The sequence below is a fragment of the Cebus imitator genome, unplaced genomic scaffold (genome assembly GCF_001604975.1).
Source record: "Cebus imitator isolate Cc_AM_T3 unplaced genomic scaffold, Cebus_imitator-1.0 Scaffold347, whole genome shotgun sequence".
In the NCBI taxonomy this organism is placed as follows: Eukaryota; Metazoa; Chordata; class Mammalia; order Primates; family Cebidae; genus Cebus; species Cebus imitator.
In genome coordinates, this window is record NW_016107662.1 from 459,324 (window position 1) to 473,745 (window position 14,422).

The window sequence follows — 14,422 nt, forward strand, 5'->3', positions numbered from 1 at the left end:
GTGTCACGCTGGGCAAGGTAACTGTGCAGCTCAGTGCCAGCAGGATAGACAAGAGAACTGCAACCACTTGCGAACAGCATGCAGGTTATACAGCATTTTTACTTAACACCCTACCCTTAATAACCTCCACAGGCAAACTTTATTTAACAAAAAACTCAGGACTTCAATCCCACAGGACAGGTCGGGGGCTCAAATATTCCTCATAGACAAGGACCAAACCTCCAGGGTGGCCACTCCCAGATTTCCTAGCTGGAAGCACATATTCAGATGCATCTGTCATACAAGGCCATTCTCAGGGTATGCCTCAGTTATTGTTCTCAGGTGTGTGTATCCTACAACCCATCCCAGCATACCAGAATAGCCCCATATTCTAATTACACCATTTTAAAAACTTTTCCTGCAGCAGCAGGACAAACTACAGCAACAATGAAATAATGAATACAATAACAACCGGAAGGCTCTTCCCAGCACTTGGGGTTTATCTTGGCTGTGCCATGGCAGGCCCATGGTGGAGGAGAGGAGCAGCTCTCTGTGAGCTCAACAGCCTATGTTGTTCTGGAGAATGGTCACTATGTGTGTCCCAGTCAGCAAAGCAGCTTTCTCTGGGTGGAAAATGAGATGTTTAGTAGGTACAAGCAAGGGCAAGCCAGGCCCCTTTAGCAAGACACAGAAAGTTGTGTTGCTGTGATGAAGCACACCCTTGGGAATGGCCTGGTGCCTGGTTTACAATACCAAATGGATTGGCCGCCTCCATGCCATGGAATGACAGAGTAAGACACCAGGCCTACCACAATGATCCACATTGAGAGGATGATTGCCCCCTGAGTAATAGACGATCAGGACTCATTCTCCCAGAAGCATGAGGGGGAGTAGGATGCAGGACAGGTGTGAACTGTCTATCTTATTCTAGATCCTTCCCCCATAGAGTGGGAAATTGAACCATTAGGGGACTGGATTTCCATTTCCAGGATCATCTAATAATAGGGACAGGTCCTGTGGCAAGGACAACACCAGGTTACCATGAGTCTCAGGCTGAGGCAAAGGTGTGTCAAGAATTGGGTCCTGTCCATCTTGTATGAAGGAGGGAACCCATGGAGGTCAATGGCCTCTTTCAAAGACTGCACTTCAGCTGCCACATGGGTGACAGGGCCAAGCACCAAATAAAGGTCTGTGCTTAAGAGGCTTTTTGTTAATGTGCTTCTCCGTGTCAGGCATGCATGCCATCTGGTCATGGTCTGTGTCTGGGCACTTTCAGACCTCATTCTCCAGAAAGCAGCCTTCAGCCAACCTGCCATGGGATGCTGGACACATGGCAGCACCGGGGCCCGCTCTGCAACATCCGCCAGTGACTGCAGAGCATGACATGCAACACAGAATTGTTTCACAACACCATTATCCAACTTCAGTCCCCCGCACCATATTTGGAACCCTGAAAGCACACATTTCTCATCTGGACTTTCCCACAGACCCCATCCAGACCCCTCAGGGTACCTGTCTAAGTCCAACTCACAAGACTGTTCCTGCACTAGACTCTCCGCACAAGGCTTATATTTGTTTTGTTCCTAGATCAAACTGAGCGTCAGGCTGCTTATTCTCACAGCCCAATAAAGGGATGCAGATGAACTGGGAAAGAAGAGAGTTTGCTCCTCAAACCAGGCACAGGGAAAAGGCCATGAAAATATGTCCAGACAAACTCAAAATCACAGTTTTCCAGTGCTTCTAAGCTCTGTGTCTACCTGTAACCATACATTCATCTAAGGACATACGTAATTATTTTCTTCTAATCTATAACTAAGGTCTGAGTCTTGGGACCTCCTTCCAGTGCCTCAGAAAAAGTACTGAATCTAGATAAGTTCAGGTGCCAAAGGTGATTACCCTTATCAAAGCTGATTACCTTCACGTTGTCTCCCGCTAAATTATGGAGGATTGGGGAGTTCCTTTTGACCCCCAATAAAACTTGTTTAATCCTGAATGGGTCTTGGTATGAAGAGTGTTAGCATTCCTTCATTATCCTGTCATACTTCACGGCCCATAAAGGCCTGAGCAAGACTCTTGGTGGGCCTTTATTACTTCTTCCAGCCTTTGTGTAAGGGCACTGGCTGTGTCAGCCTTTAATATTTACCTACCACTCAGTCAGGGCTGAAACAGTTGTGATGGATACCTGCCTGTTCAGCTTTTGGAGACCTGGCCTACCACAGTTTCACTGTGACTACCTTGTTCAAAGGCACATCTTTCCTTGTGAACTAACCCAGTGTCCCCCTTTTTGACTAAGTGCTATAGAGGCTTAAGAAGTTCTGCCAAATGGGGAGGAAATAATACCCTAGCAGGCCTAAGAAGGTTTCCAGCTGCTTTGGTGTGGCAGGACATGGGTTGGCCTGCACTCTATTCATAAAGGCAGACAGAAAAACTTTCGTGTTACCTGACCAGCAGACACCAAAGTATTTGACTGACAAGCCTGAACCTTAGATTTTGTCCATGCTGACCACCTACCCTCTGTTGGCAATTGAGGCCACAGGCTTGGAGGTGCAACTGGTAAGCTGGAAAAAGTCTTCAAAGTTAGCATGATATTATCAATGTAATGAAAGCATGTACTCCCTCCAGAGTGGTATCCCTGGAGCAAGATGGAAAGGGTTCATTACTCTCCTCAGGTGAACGCAAATTGGCCCTGATGCTCTGGAGCAAAGGGTGTGCCAAAGAAGGCACTGGATAAATTGATCACAAAATAATATGTGTGCAGAAATTCTCCTGCTCATATCAGAGGGAGACAATATTAAGAACAGCTGTATGCTTTGAGGGAACCATCTTATTTCATTCCCGGCAATCTACCTTCATTCTTGATGTCCCATCAGGCTCTCAACAGGTCATATTGGGCTGTTGTATGGGCTGTATCCTGACCTATAACGCCTATCTGGGCTAACTCCTTAGCATTCCCTGGATGTCCTCATCCCCACCCCTGCAGGTGGTATTGCTCCAGTTCTACTGCTTGCTATGGAGTTGGCCACTATACTGGTGTCCATTTTGCTTTCTCCCAGTCGCATGCTTTATTTACCGTACTGACTCTCAGTGAAAATTTCCTGGAAGTTGTTTGGAAGGTCAGGCCTGATAAGATAGCCATTCCCAAGATGCACTCCAGAATGGGAGCTATGTGCACTAAACAGGGTTTTGGCGGCAATCTCTCAACTTGTAATTCTAGTTCAACCTGTTGGGCTTTCACGGCCCCTCCTCTATAGCCATGTATTGCTGTTATAGGCCCTTAAAAGTGATGAAAGTTACCCCATGTCAGAGTGCATTCCATTCCAGTATCCACTAGGGCAAGAATTCTGTTTTTTCTGAGATGACCAATATGTAGTTAGCCTCCAGCCTATGTGGCCTGCCGTTCCCAGGCACCTGGCCACCATTGCTTTTGTTGGCTTTTCAGGACCTTGGCATTCATCCTAGCCTACAGGGGTTGGTACCTGCCAGCCCTTTGCAGGAAAGCCCATAAGCTGAGCCTGAGGCTCCTTTGGTGAAGCACTGCCCTGGCTTGAGCTTCCACCCAGTCTGACTAGAACAGCACTAGGCTGCTTATCTATTTTCATGGTTGGTGTCCCTGCCATGACCAGGTCATGCTACATTTGTCAGTGGGTTACCCTGATGGGCCCCATGGCTGTGTTCTTCCCTTTGGCTCCCTTGTGTTCAATCCTGGCAGTGCACACTTATGGCCCTTTCTCCATTTCTCCTAAGGCAGTGGCCACCAGGGCTGTTTGAGACACTGGCTGTCCTACCAGGGGCCACAGGATAGACGCTAACATGCCCCACTCTTGGTTGAGTACTGACTGTAGGATAGTATCTTTTATGAGGGCAGTGAGAACTCATTGTCAGGACCATGGTAAAGCTCCTCAGAAATAGCATGCCCTATTCCTAGTTCCTGAAGGATGTACTGCAATTCCTCCACAGTCTGCCAGCACAGAGAAGACACAGGACATCTCCCTCATTTGGCCAGGCTGCCTTCCAGCCCACAACCACTCAGCTGAAAGAAATAGTCTGATTCCCATTACAGGTGCCACCAAGACACAGCCTCAGGGCCAGGTGGTTTGTGATGAATGCCATTCTACTCATCTCCAGTTTGGAGAGTCTGCTGTCCTCCATCTCCATACCCCATAGATTGAGAAGGCACCCTACAACCAACTCTCTCACCTCCCGTCTGAACGTATTTCTCAGAGTCAACAATTCCACAGTTATGCAGCCCGGCATTCTGGTGCACTGTTATCTTCCAGTGAGGACAAGTACTGTGGCTCTGCTCCCTGTGGGTGCCTAAGAGGTGCTGACCCTTCAAACAGGCTATCCAACAAGCCAGGGCCTCCATTTTGTCTGGCTTCTCTCTCTAATGACAGTTCATCCGGTGACCACAGCCTCCCTGGTTGCTTGGGGTGCAGTTGGAAGATGCCAGCCCACCACAGCTGCTTCCACTCTACCATCTGACCTTGCTCAGTCAGATACCTGCTCTGCAAAAACTCTCCCAGATCTTCATCATATTCAGGGTGTCCCTGTACTTATGCAGTGGGGCCCATCCTTCAAGGATAGCAGCTATTGAGCTCAACAACAAAGTGGATAGATGGCTTGGGATCTCCTCCCATGGATTTCCCCTTCCCTGATCTTAGTTGTATTGTGCTTATAGGTGACTTGTTGTGCCAAACTTCTATTAACCTGTGATTGACTGTGTCAGGCCCATGCTCCTTGAGTGTGCAGGGTTGGATGTCCTGATTGACTGTGCCATAGGAGGGTATAAGAGGCCGAGGATGACACAACTGTAGGCTGTGGGGATGATGTTCACAAGGAGATGAACATCTCTGCTGCCTGTGGCAAGAGGAAAGAGTGAAATGGTTGGGGGTGGGAACAAAATCCTACAGAATATTCTCAGTTTATCTCCCATCCTAGTCCAATCATGGCCTAACATCCTTAGCTACTGATCACAGAGGAGACTCTGCGCCTTTGTGATCATGTGGCCTTGAATGTTGGCAGATTCAGATTGGGGCTCCAGGCATCTGTGCCTGTAACTACAGTTTCACCAGACTAAAGGGCCTGCAAGCTTCCTCCAGTCTCCTGGTGCATGCATGTGCAGTGTCATCAAGGCCATGTGAACTATAAGGTACACCACCCTGTTGCTGTAGCCAAATTCTGGCAAAGTCATCAAGTGCAATGTCAGCACCAGCATCAAAGGTGAAAGATTGGGTATCACTGTTAAAGTCAAAGGAGACAAATTGGTGCCCAGCAAAACCCAGAATATCCTTAAGGGGATTTCTCCAATGCTTGTTTTACCACCTTCTTGATGTCATATTTAGCAGGTTTCTCCAGATGGCAGGTCAGGCCCATGACTGAGAGATTGGTGGTGGGAACACAGAAGACACAGAAGGCCATGTCAAGGAGCTTCTTACTTATCTCAGGCATGACCTTGCCCACAGCAGTCTCGGCAGTGCCAGCAGATGCAGGAATAATGTTCTGGAGAGCACCGAGGCCATGATAAGACAGCTTTCTAGAGGGTCCATCCACAGTACTCTGGATGGCAGTGATGTCATCAACTGTGGACATGAGTTTCTTCATGTCAAAGTTGTGATGGTTAACCTCGTTGGGGGGCTAAGCAGTTGGTGATGCAGAAGGCACTGCTGATAACCTTGAGGCTGTTTTTATACTTCTCATGGTTCATGTCCATCACAAACATGAGGAAATCAACAGGAGAGGCCAAGATGATAACCTTTTTGGAACCCCACCCCCAAGTAAACTCCAGATTTTTGCATGGCAGTGAGGATGGCTGTGGGTTCCGAAAGCATCATTCCCTTTGATTTTGATAAGATCTCTCTTCTAAAGATGGGGATGAGACTGCCATTGATGACAAGCTTCCTAGTCTCAGACTTGATGGTAGCATGGAACTTGCCATGGGTAGCACCATACTGGAACATGTACTCCATGTCATTGAGATCAAGGAAGGGGTCACTGATAATGACAATACCCACCTTTCCAGAGTTAAGGCATCCCTGGCCAGGTACCTAACACAGTCAAATCCTTTCTGTCTGGCCTTCACTTTCTACATAGTGTCTCCAAAATGAGGCTGGTGCTACGCAAGAACGTTTGGCTATCTGTCAAACAGGAAGGACAGAGAGCCAATATTTGTGTGCTTTTCTTGTTCCATATCAATGGTATTCTTTCTAATTTTTGTATAGGACAGTCATTGAACATTTGAAGGAGCTAGCATAAAGTCTGTAGGTTGTTTTGCACAGCATGGACATTTTAACAATGTTAAATCTTCCAATCCATGAACATAGAAAGTCTTTTCATTTATTTTTGTGTTTAATTTCTTTAATCAATATTTATACTTTCTGTGTACAAGTCTTTCACTTCATTTGTTAAAGTTTGTTTTTTAGTGAGGCCATCTGGTCCCAGGCTTTGTTGCTGATGGATAAGTTTTTATTACAAATCCAATCTCCTTACACATTTGTGTATATTCACAATCCATCCTTCTTGAGTATATGGTCTTCGAAACTTATCAATTTCCACTAGATTACTGTCTGGGTAGTAAAACACACACACACACACACACACACACACACACACAAACTCAATAGTTTTTAGAAAAAAATTGGGTTTGGGGGTATGTGTGCAGGTTTATTAAACAGGTAAACTAGTGTCACAGGGCTTTGTTGTATAGATTACTTCATTACCCAGGTATTAAGCCTAGTACCCAATAATTACCTTTCCTGATTCTCTCCCTTCTCCCACCCTCCACTCTCAAGTAGTGTCTGTTATTTCTTTGTGTTCATGAGTTCTCCTCAGTTAGCTACCACTTCTCCCACTTACTTACATGTGAAAACATGTGGCATTTGGCTTTCTGTTCCTATGTTAGCTTGCTAAGGATAATGGCCTTCAGCTCCGTCCATGTTCCTGCAAAAGACATGAACTCTTTTTTATGGCTGCATAGTATTCCACAGTGTACATGCACCACATTTTATTTATCTAATCTATCATTATTGGGCATTTAGATTAATTCCATGTTTGGCTATTGTAAACAGGGCTGCAATGGATATTCATGTGCATGTGTCTTTTTGGTAAAATGATTTATATTCCTTTGGGTGTATACCCAGAAATGGGATTCCCGGGTTGAATGGAAATTCTGTTTTCAGCTCTATGAAGAACCACCATACTGCTTTCTACAATGGTTGAACTAGTTTACACTCCCACCAAGAGTGTGTGAGTGTTCACTTTTCTTCACAACCTTGAAAACATGTTATTTTTTGACTTTTTAATAACAACTATTCAGACTGGTGTGAGACAGTATCTCATTGTGGTGTTGATTTGAATTTCTGTGATAAGTGATGTTGAGATCTTTTTATATGCTTGTTGGCTGCATGTATATCTTCTTTACTAAAATGTCTTTTCATATCCTTTGCCCACTTTCTAATGGAATTTTTGCTTTTTCTTGTACATTTAAGTTCCTTATAGACGCTGGATGTTAGACCTTTGTCAGGTGCATAGTTCGCAAATATTTTCTCCCAATGTCTGTCTACTCTGTTGTGTTTCCTTTACTGTGCAGAAGTTCTTTAGTTTAATTAGATATCATTTATCAAATTTTTGCTGTTGTTGTGATTGCTGTTGGCATCTTTGTTATAAAAGCTTTGCCATTCCTATGTCCAGGATGGTATTGCTTAGGTCGTCTTCCAGGGTTTTCAGTTTTGGATTTTACATTTAAGTCTTTAGTCCATCTTGAGTGAATTTTTGTATATGGTGTAAGGAAGCTATCCGGTTTCAATCTTCTGCATATGGCTAGCCAGTTACCCCAGCACCCAGCTATTTATTCAATACGAAGTTCTTCTTTTCTCCTCATTTCTTTTGTCAGTTTTCTGGACAATCAGAAGGTCATAGGTATGTGGCTTTATATCTGGGCTCTCCATTATGATTCTGGTCCATTGGTCTATTGTTTGTTTTTTACCAGTATCACACTGTTTTTATTACGGTAGCCCTGTAGAATAGTTTGAAATCAGGTAATGTAATGTCTCCAGCTTTGTTCTTTTTGGCTAGAATTGCCTTGGCTATTCAGGCTCTTTTTTGGCTCAATATGAATTGTAAAACAGTTTTTTTTTAGTTTTGTATAAAATGTCATCAGTAGATAGATAGGAATAGCAGTGAATCTACAAATTGCTTTAGATGGTATGGACATTTTAGCAATATTTCTTCTTCCTATCCATGAAATTAAGTCATCCAATCCCAAATAGCCATTAAATAGGAGGATACTCCTGTATTATGCACAGCTGCTGTTCCTACAGAAGACCTAGGATGCAGGACTGCTGCCTGTCTGCTGTGGTGGTGGCCCTGCATAACTTGAGGATCTGTAAGTCATCAAAACAAACTCTCACAATGTGGTTCTCACTGAAGCCATGACGACAATCCAATCCTGCTGGTGAGCCCACCTGAGAATGGCATGCGGGTGCACCACCTGCTGTTGCTCTTCTGTCTGGGCCTCTGGTGGCTGCCTGTAACAGCTGCTAGCCAAGTGAAAAGAGAAACGCAAAACGTTTCAATAACTGGCATAGTTGGCACGTTTCTGGCCTCGGCTTGGACGTTGTCCCAGTATCTGTTTTGTGCAAACGGCCTACTGAAGTTCTGTACTGGACAGCCCACTGTGTCCAGGATGGCACTACTGTTTGCCAGCATTCAATCATGCTGTTTTGTGCCACTACATACTGCTGTTGCATGGTGGTATTTTGGGGATTCTCCTGAAACTGCAGTGTCTGGAGACAATGCTCAGAGCTTCTGAACTCCCCTGCAGCTATGGAGAGCAAGTCCCCGTATAGGCATGTTTTCCAGCATGGCATCAATGCCCTTGCTAGGATCAGGTCCCTGAACCCAGTACTTGAGGGTGTGTTGCTTTCAGCCAAGTACCCTGTTCCGGTGACCTGGAGCCTTGGGAGTAGTCAGGGCTGTACTGGCTAAGTTGCAAAGTCCTGGAATTGAGCCACTGTGAACAGGTCTAGACAGTGGAGCTCCACTTTCACGTAGTCAGTGGTGGAAATGTAGACTGCCAGTTTCCCAATAGGCCAGACTGGCATTGGAAATATCTGTTTTTAGATTCCACACAAAGAGCCTTTTTAAACTGCTGAATCCAAACATAAGTTAAACTCTGGAAGGTGAATGCACACATCACAAAACAGTTTCACAAATAGCTTCCCATTAGTTTTTACTGTGAGGTATTTTTCTTTTCACCACAGGCCTCCATTCAGTCTGAAATGTCCCTTTCTAGGTTCTACACAAAGTGTGTTTCTAAACTGCCGAATCAAAACATAGGTTCAAGTCTCTGAGGTGAACGCACACAAAGCAAAGCAGTTTCACAGACAGCTCGCTTCCAGTTTGTAAAGCCAGTCATTCGGGTTTCCCCCACAGGTCAGACTGGCATTGGAAATATCTGTTTTTAGATTCCACACAGTGTTTCTAAACTGCTGAATCCAAACATAAACTCTGGAAGGTGAATGCACACATTGCAAAGCAGTTTCACAGATAACTTCCCATTAGTTTTTTACCGTGAGATATTTGTCTTTTTACCATAGGCCTCCATTCAATCTGAAATGTCGCTTTCTAGATTCTAGAATGCTCTCCAAAAAGTGACCTCAGCAGGAGGATTATAATAATTGAGTGAATAGAATGACCCATGCTGTGGACACTACTCAGGCTCTTTTCCCAGCCATCCCTGACATCACTTAATGGGCTCATAAAGTGGCTATGGTGGCAGGGATAGAGGTTACAAATGGGCTCCGCAAAATACACTTCCACACACCAAGACTTCCTGACCTGATTATGGCCATAGGTAAGTGCCACATCTGCCAGCAGCAGAGACCAACTCTGAGCCCTCAGTATACCATTCCTTGGGGTGATAAGCCAGCTACTTGGTGGCATGTTGACTATGTTGGACCTCTTCCATCATGGAAAGGGTAGCTGTTTGTCCTCACTGTCATAGACACTTACTCAAGATACGGACTGCCTATCCTAAACACAATGCGTCTGCCAGACTACCATCTGACCATCTGTGGACTCACAGAATGCCTTATACACCATATGGTGTTCTTCACAGCATTGCCTCTGACAAAAGCACTCACTTTACAGCTAAGAGTGTGACAGTGAGCTCATGCTCATAGTATTTCCTCCTTATTTTGTTAAGAATATATTTGTGCATGTATACACCTGTACTAAGAGCTTTTCTTTTTCCTTTATCATGTAACTTAAGATTTATTGACTTCATATCAGCATTTGTGTTAACTTTACGTAATAGCATTTAGGTTAATGATTAGTGTCATTCCACGTGGAACAAAGAATAGCTGTATTATGGCATACTTATGACCTTTTTATTGTCTTTATTTGGAAATTGTGATTTTAGGAGGTGTATATGGGTGCCAAGTTGACAAGGGGCGATGGTTAACATTAGGTGTCAACTTAACTGAAGGGCACCTAGATTGTTTCTGGTGTGTCTGGGAGGGTGTTTCCAGAGGGGATTGACATTTGAGTCAGTGGACTTGGAGAGGAAGCACCCCCTCAATGTGGGCGGGCACCATCCAATTGGCTGCCCGCACAGCTAGAACAAAGCAGACAGAAGAGGGGATTAAGCCAGCTTGCCGGGTTTTCTGGCTTTCATCATTCTCCTATACTGGATGCCTCCTTCTGTTTGTCCTGCCATTGGACATCAGACTCCAGGTTCTTCCACCTTTGGACTCTTGGACTTACTCCAGTGGCTTGCAGGGAGCTCTCAGGTCTTCAGCCACAGACTGAAGGCTGCAGTCAGTGAGATAATTTGGTTCTGTGTCCCCACTAAAATCTCATGTCAAATTGTAATTCCCAATGTTGGGGGAGGGACCTGGTGGGAGGTCATTAGATCATGGGGGCGGATTTCCTCCTTGATGTTCTCGTGATAGTTATGAGATCTGGTGTGTAGCACTTCCCACTTTGTTCTTTCTCCTGCTCTGACATATGAAGAAGGTGCTCGCTTCCTCTTCACCTTCTGTCATGATTGTAAGTTTCCTGAGGCTTCTCAGCCATGATTTCTGTACAGCCTGTGACAGTCAGTTAAACCTCCTTTCTTCATAAATTATCCAGTCTTAAGTAGTTATTTATAGTAATGTGAGAAAAAGTGAATACAGTTGGCTTTCCTGCTTTTGAGGCTTTTGGACTCGGACTGAGTCACCATTGGCTTCTTTCTTCCCCAGCTTGTAGATTCCATATCGTGGGACTACACCTTGTAATCTTGTGAGCCAATTCCCCCTTTATTTAATAAACTCCCTTTCACATATACATATACTCTATCAGTTCTGTCCCTCTGGAGAATCCTAATACAGGTATCCTTTGGTTCTCCACATATTATTTACAGAGTCACTAAACTCCTTGCCTCTCATAAGCAGTAATCAGGAGTATCAAATGTATTTATTTATAACTCTCTAAGCAGTTCACACCAAGGATTATCAGTGCTCTCCATACTATTGGAAGTAGCGTCCTTAGCGTTTTGACTCTAATCATATTAAACAGCCAAGTCCAGAAACCTGGAAACCAACTAAAGAATTCCTTCCTTAAAATTCTCTTCCTCTAGAACCACTCCTGGTACCAAAATATGTATTATTTGTTGTTGGGTAATAAAGTTGTTTCCAATATTTTATTACTGCCCATGTTTCTGCAATGTCAGTACTGCACATGCTATTTTGCACGTGTGACTATATGTGATAAATCCCCAGAAGTGAAATGTGCACTTGTAATATAGATAAATAGTGCAATATTTTTCTAATAAAATTATGCCTATTATGCCAATAATTCTTCCAACAGCATATGAGAGGAGGTTGGACCCATAGTACCAATCGATATCAAAATTTATTGATATGCAACAAAACACTACTTAAATCTATAGCACTGACTGCCTGTATTAGAAATGAAAAAGATTTCAAATCAGTAATATCAGATTCTACTTCAAGATTTAGAAAATGAAGAGCAAATGCCACACCAAGTAAGCAGAAAGAATAATTTATTCTAAGTCTCATATGAAAATGCAAAAAAACCTAGAAAAATCAAAGCGACTTAGAGAACAAAGCTGAATGATTTACAGTAATTGATTTTAAGCCTTAAAGCTGTGAAAAACAAGACAGTATATTTGCATAAAAATAAAGACACCAATGGAAAAGAAGAGAGGTCAGAAATAGACAAACACATATATGGTCAGCTGTTTTTTGTCAAATGTGTAAACGCAATTCAGTGGAGAAAGGACAGACTTTTCAATAAATGGTGCTGCAGCAACTGGCTATCTGTATGTAAAACATTAAACTTGGTTCATACTTTATGCTATACACAAAAATCAACTTGAAATTGATTACAAACTACACAACTAAAATGATACAACTTCTAGTAGAAAAACATAGTTGAAAATCTTTATGACCTTGGGTTAAGCAAAGAGGTTTTAGATATAATACATCAAAAGTATAATCAATAAAAGAAAAATATAAATTGGACTTCATCAAAATTTAAAACTTTTGCTCTTCAAAAGGCACTATTAAAAGAATGAAAAGTGACAGACTAGAACTATTTGCAAATTACCCATCTAATAAAGAATTTTTATTTGGAGGCTTTTTTTAAAACTCAAAACTTAATAAGAGAACAAACAACTCAGTTTTTAAAATGGGCAGGACTTGAATAAACACTTCACCAAGGAGAACACATAGATACCAAAAAAAAAAAAAAAAAAAAAAAAAAGAATAGATGCTTAACATAATTAGTATTAGGAAAATGCAAATTAAAACCACAACAAGATAACACTACTCATCTATATATAGAAGGCACAAATAAAACAGGGAGGAAGAATGTTTGAGAAGCTGGCTAACTTTATTAAATAAACAGATATGCAATTAGGCAAACCAGAGTAAGGATCTACTAAAAAAGCATCTAGGATTGGGAAGTGAAAATGAGAGTGGGGATTGATAGTTATACCACTTTTTATCTTTCATATTTTGAGACATTTCTTTTATCTTGCCTGCCCTAGGAGTAAAACTGCAGCTCAATATACTAGTGAGGGTGTTATCAATGCACAAGATATAATACGCATATCATTAAATCTAACAGTGTACATTCCTAAAGGAATTTCAGAGCAGGTCATAACTTTACCCCTTATAGTCAAATTCAAGCTGTGCATGCACTCCCATCATAAGCAGCAAGAACAGCCCTATAATTCTTTATCTGTCAAATCTAACACATTTCCCTGGGAATGGGCCAAGGGGAAGCTCTGGTAAGACTGACGTTACTGTCTGCTGTAAGAGCAGTTAGTAGTACAGCTGAGTTAGGGGAGGAAGGGTGTGAATTAAAAGCCCATTAAAAATTATTGACCTGAGATTCAACAACAGAAAAACTGTTTTAATATCTGGAAGTCATCTTCTTGCATGTATAACTTCATCAAAATATTTCTTGTGCAACTATTAATTGGTTATATCTATCTTAGAGGAAATTGGCATCAACAACATTTTACACTGGTTAATTATGTCCTAGCAGTATAACTTATCAAAGTGAATAGATTACTTCATGGTGCTCAAATTCTGTTAAGTGAAGAAGAAAGATAAAACAATAAAAGAGTCAGAAAATTTTTTTTTAGAAAATACGAAGTCCCCAAAGCTTCCAAAACACTTTATTGGAACAAAAAGAGAGAAAAAAATTCTCCAGAGTCAATTTCCACATACTCTTTAATGCACCAATATATTTAGATCTATCCTAACCAAATTATAAGAAAGTAATTTTAGACAAATTAGGTTTAATTAAGTTGTTCTAATCAAGTTATATATTAAGTAGTTAGTCTCTCAATTGCTAGCTACTACTGATTTACTTTGAACAGTAAAACACTTTTATAGCATTTATATATGGGCAGACTTTGAGACTCTAACAGATTTCAGCCATGAGAATTAGACATCTGTGGCCCTGAAACCACAGAGACTAGTAACAGTAACTCAAAGCTGTAGGAAAAAAAAAAGTTACATTTCAATACTGAATCATTTTCAGGTCTGTGGTATGTAACTACACAAAATTCTATTATAAGCAATAGTTACGTTCCTTCCACTTCAAATCATAACCTCCATCAGTTCAATGTTAAGATTTTTTAGTAAATACAGTGGTAGGTGTATTCTTTTTGTGAGCCTAGAAGGGCTCACTTGCGTATCTGGATGCTTTAACCAGTCAAAGATATGGATAAGGATGTCATTGATATGGATTTGTGGGATTATTTTATCCTAGTCTCACTTCTTAGTGAGTAGACAGATCTTCAATTTCTAACATTTGTTTTATAAAAATTCCTCAACTTACCTATAAAAAAGGTGTAATCAGCTATTATTTCCTTTTAGAAATATGACTACATTCAAACTACTCTAAGATAAAAGGAATAATATCATGA

General features: G+C 42.1%; 1 pseudogene; it reads right to left on the bottom strand.

The window, feature by feature from the left end:
* Window positions 1–5,044: 5,044 nt before the first annotated feature.
* Window positions 5,045–5,580, bottom strand: LOC108287546 (annotated as a pseudogene).
* Window positions 5,581–14,422: the final 8,842 nt, after the last annotated feature.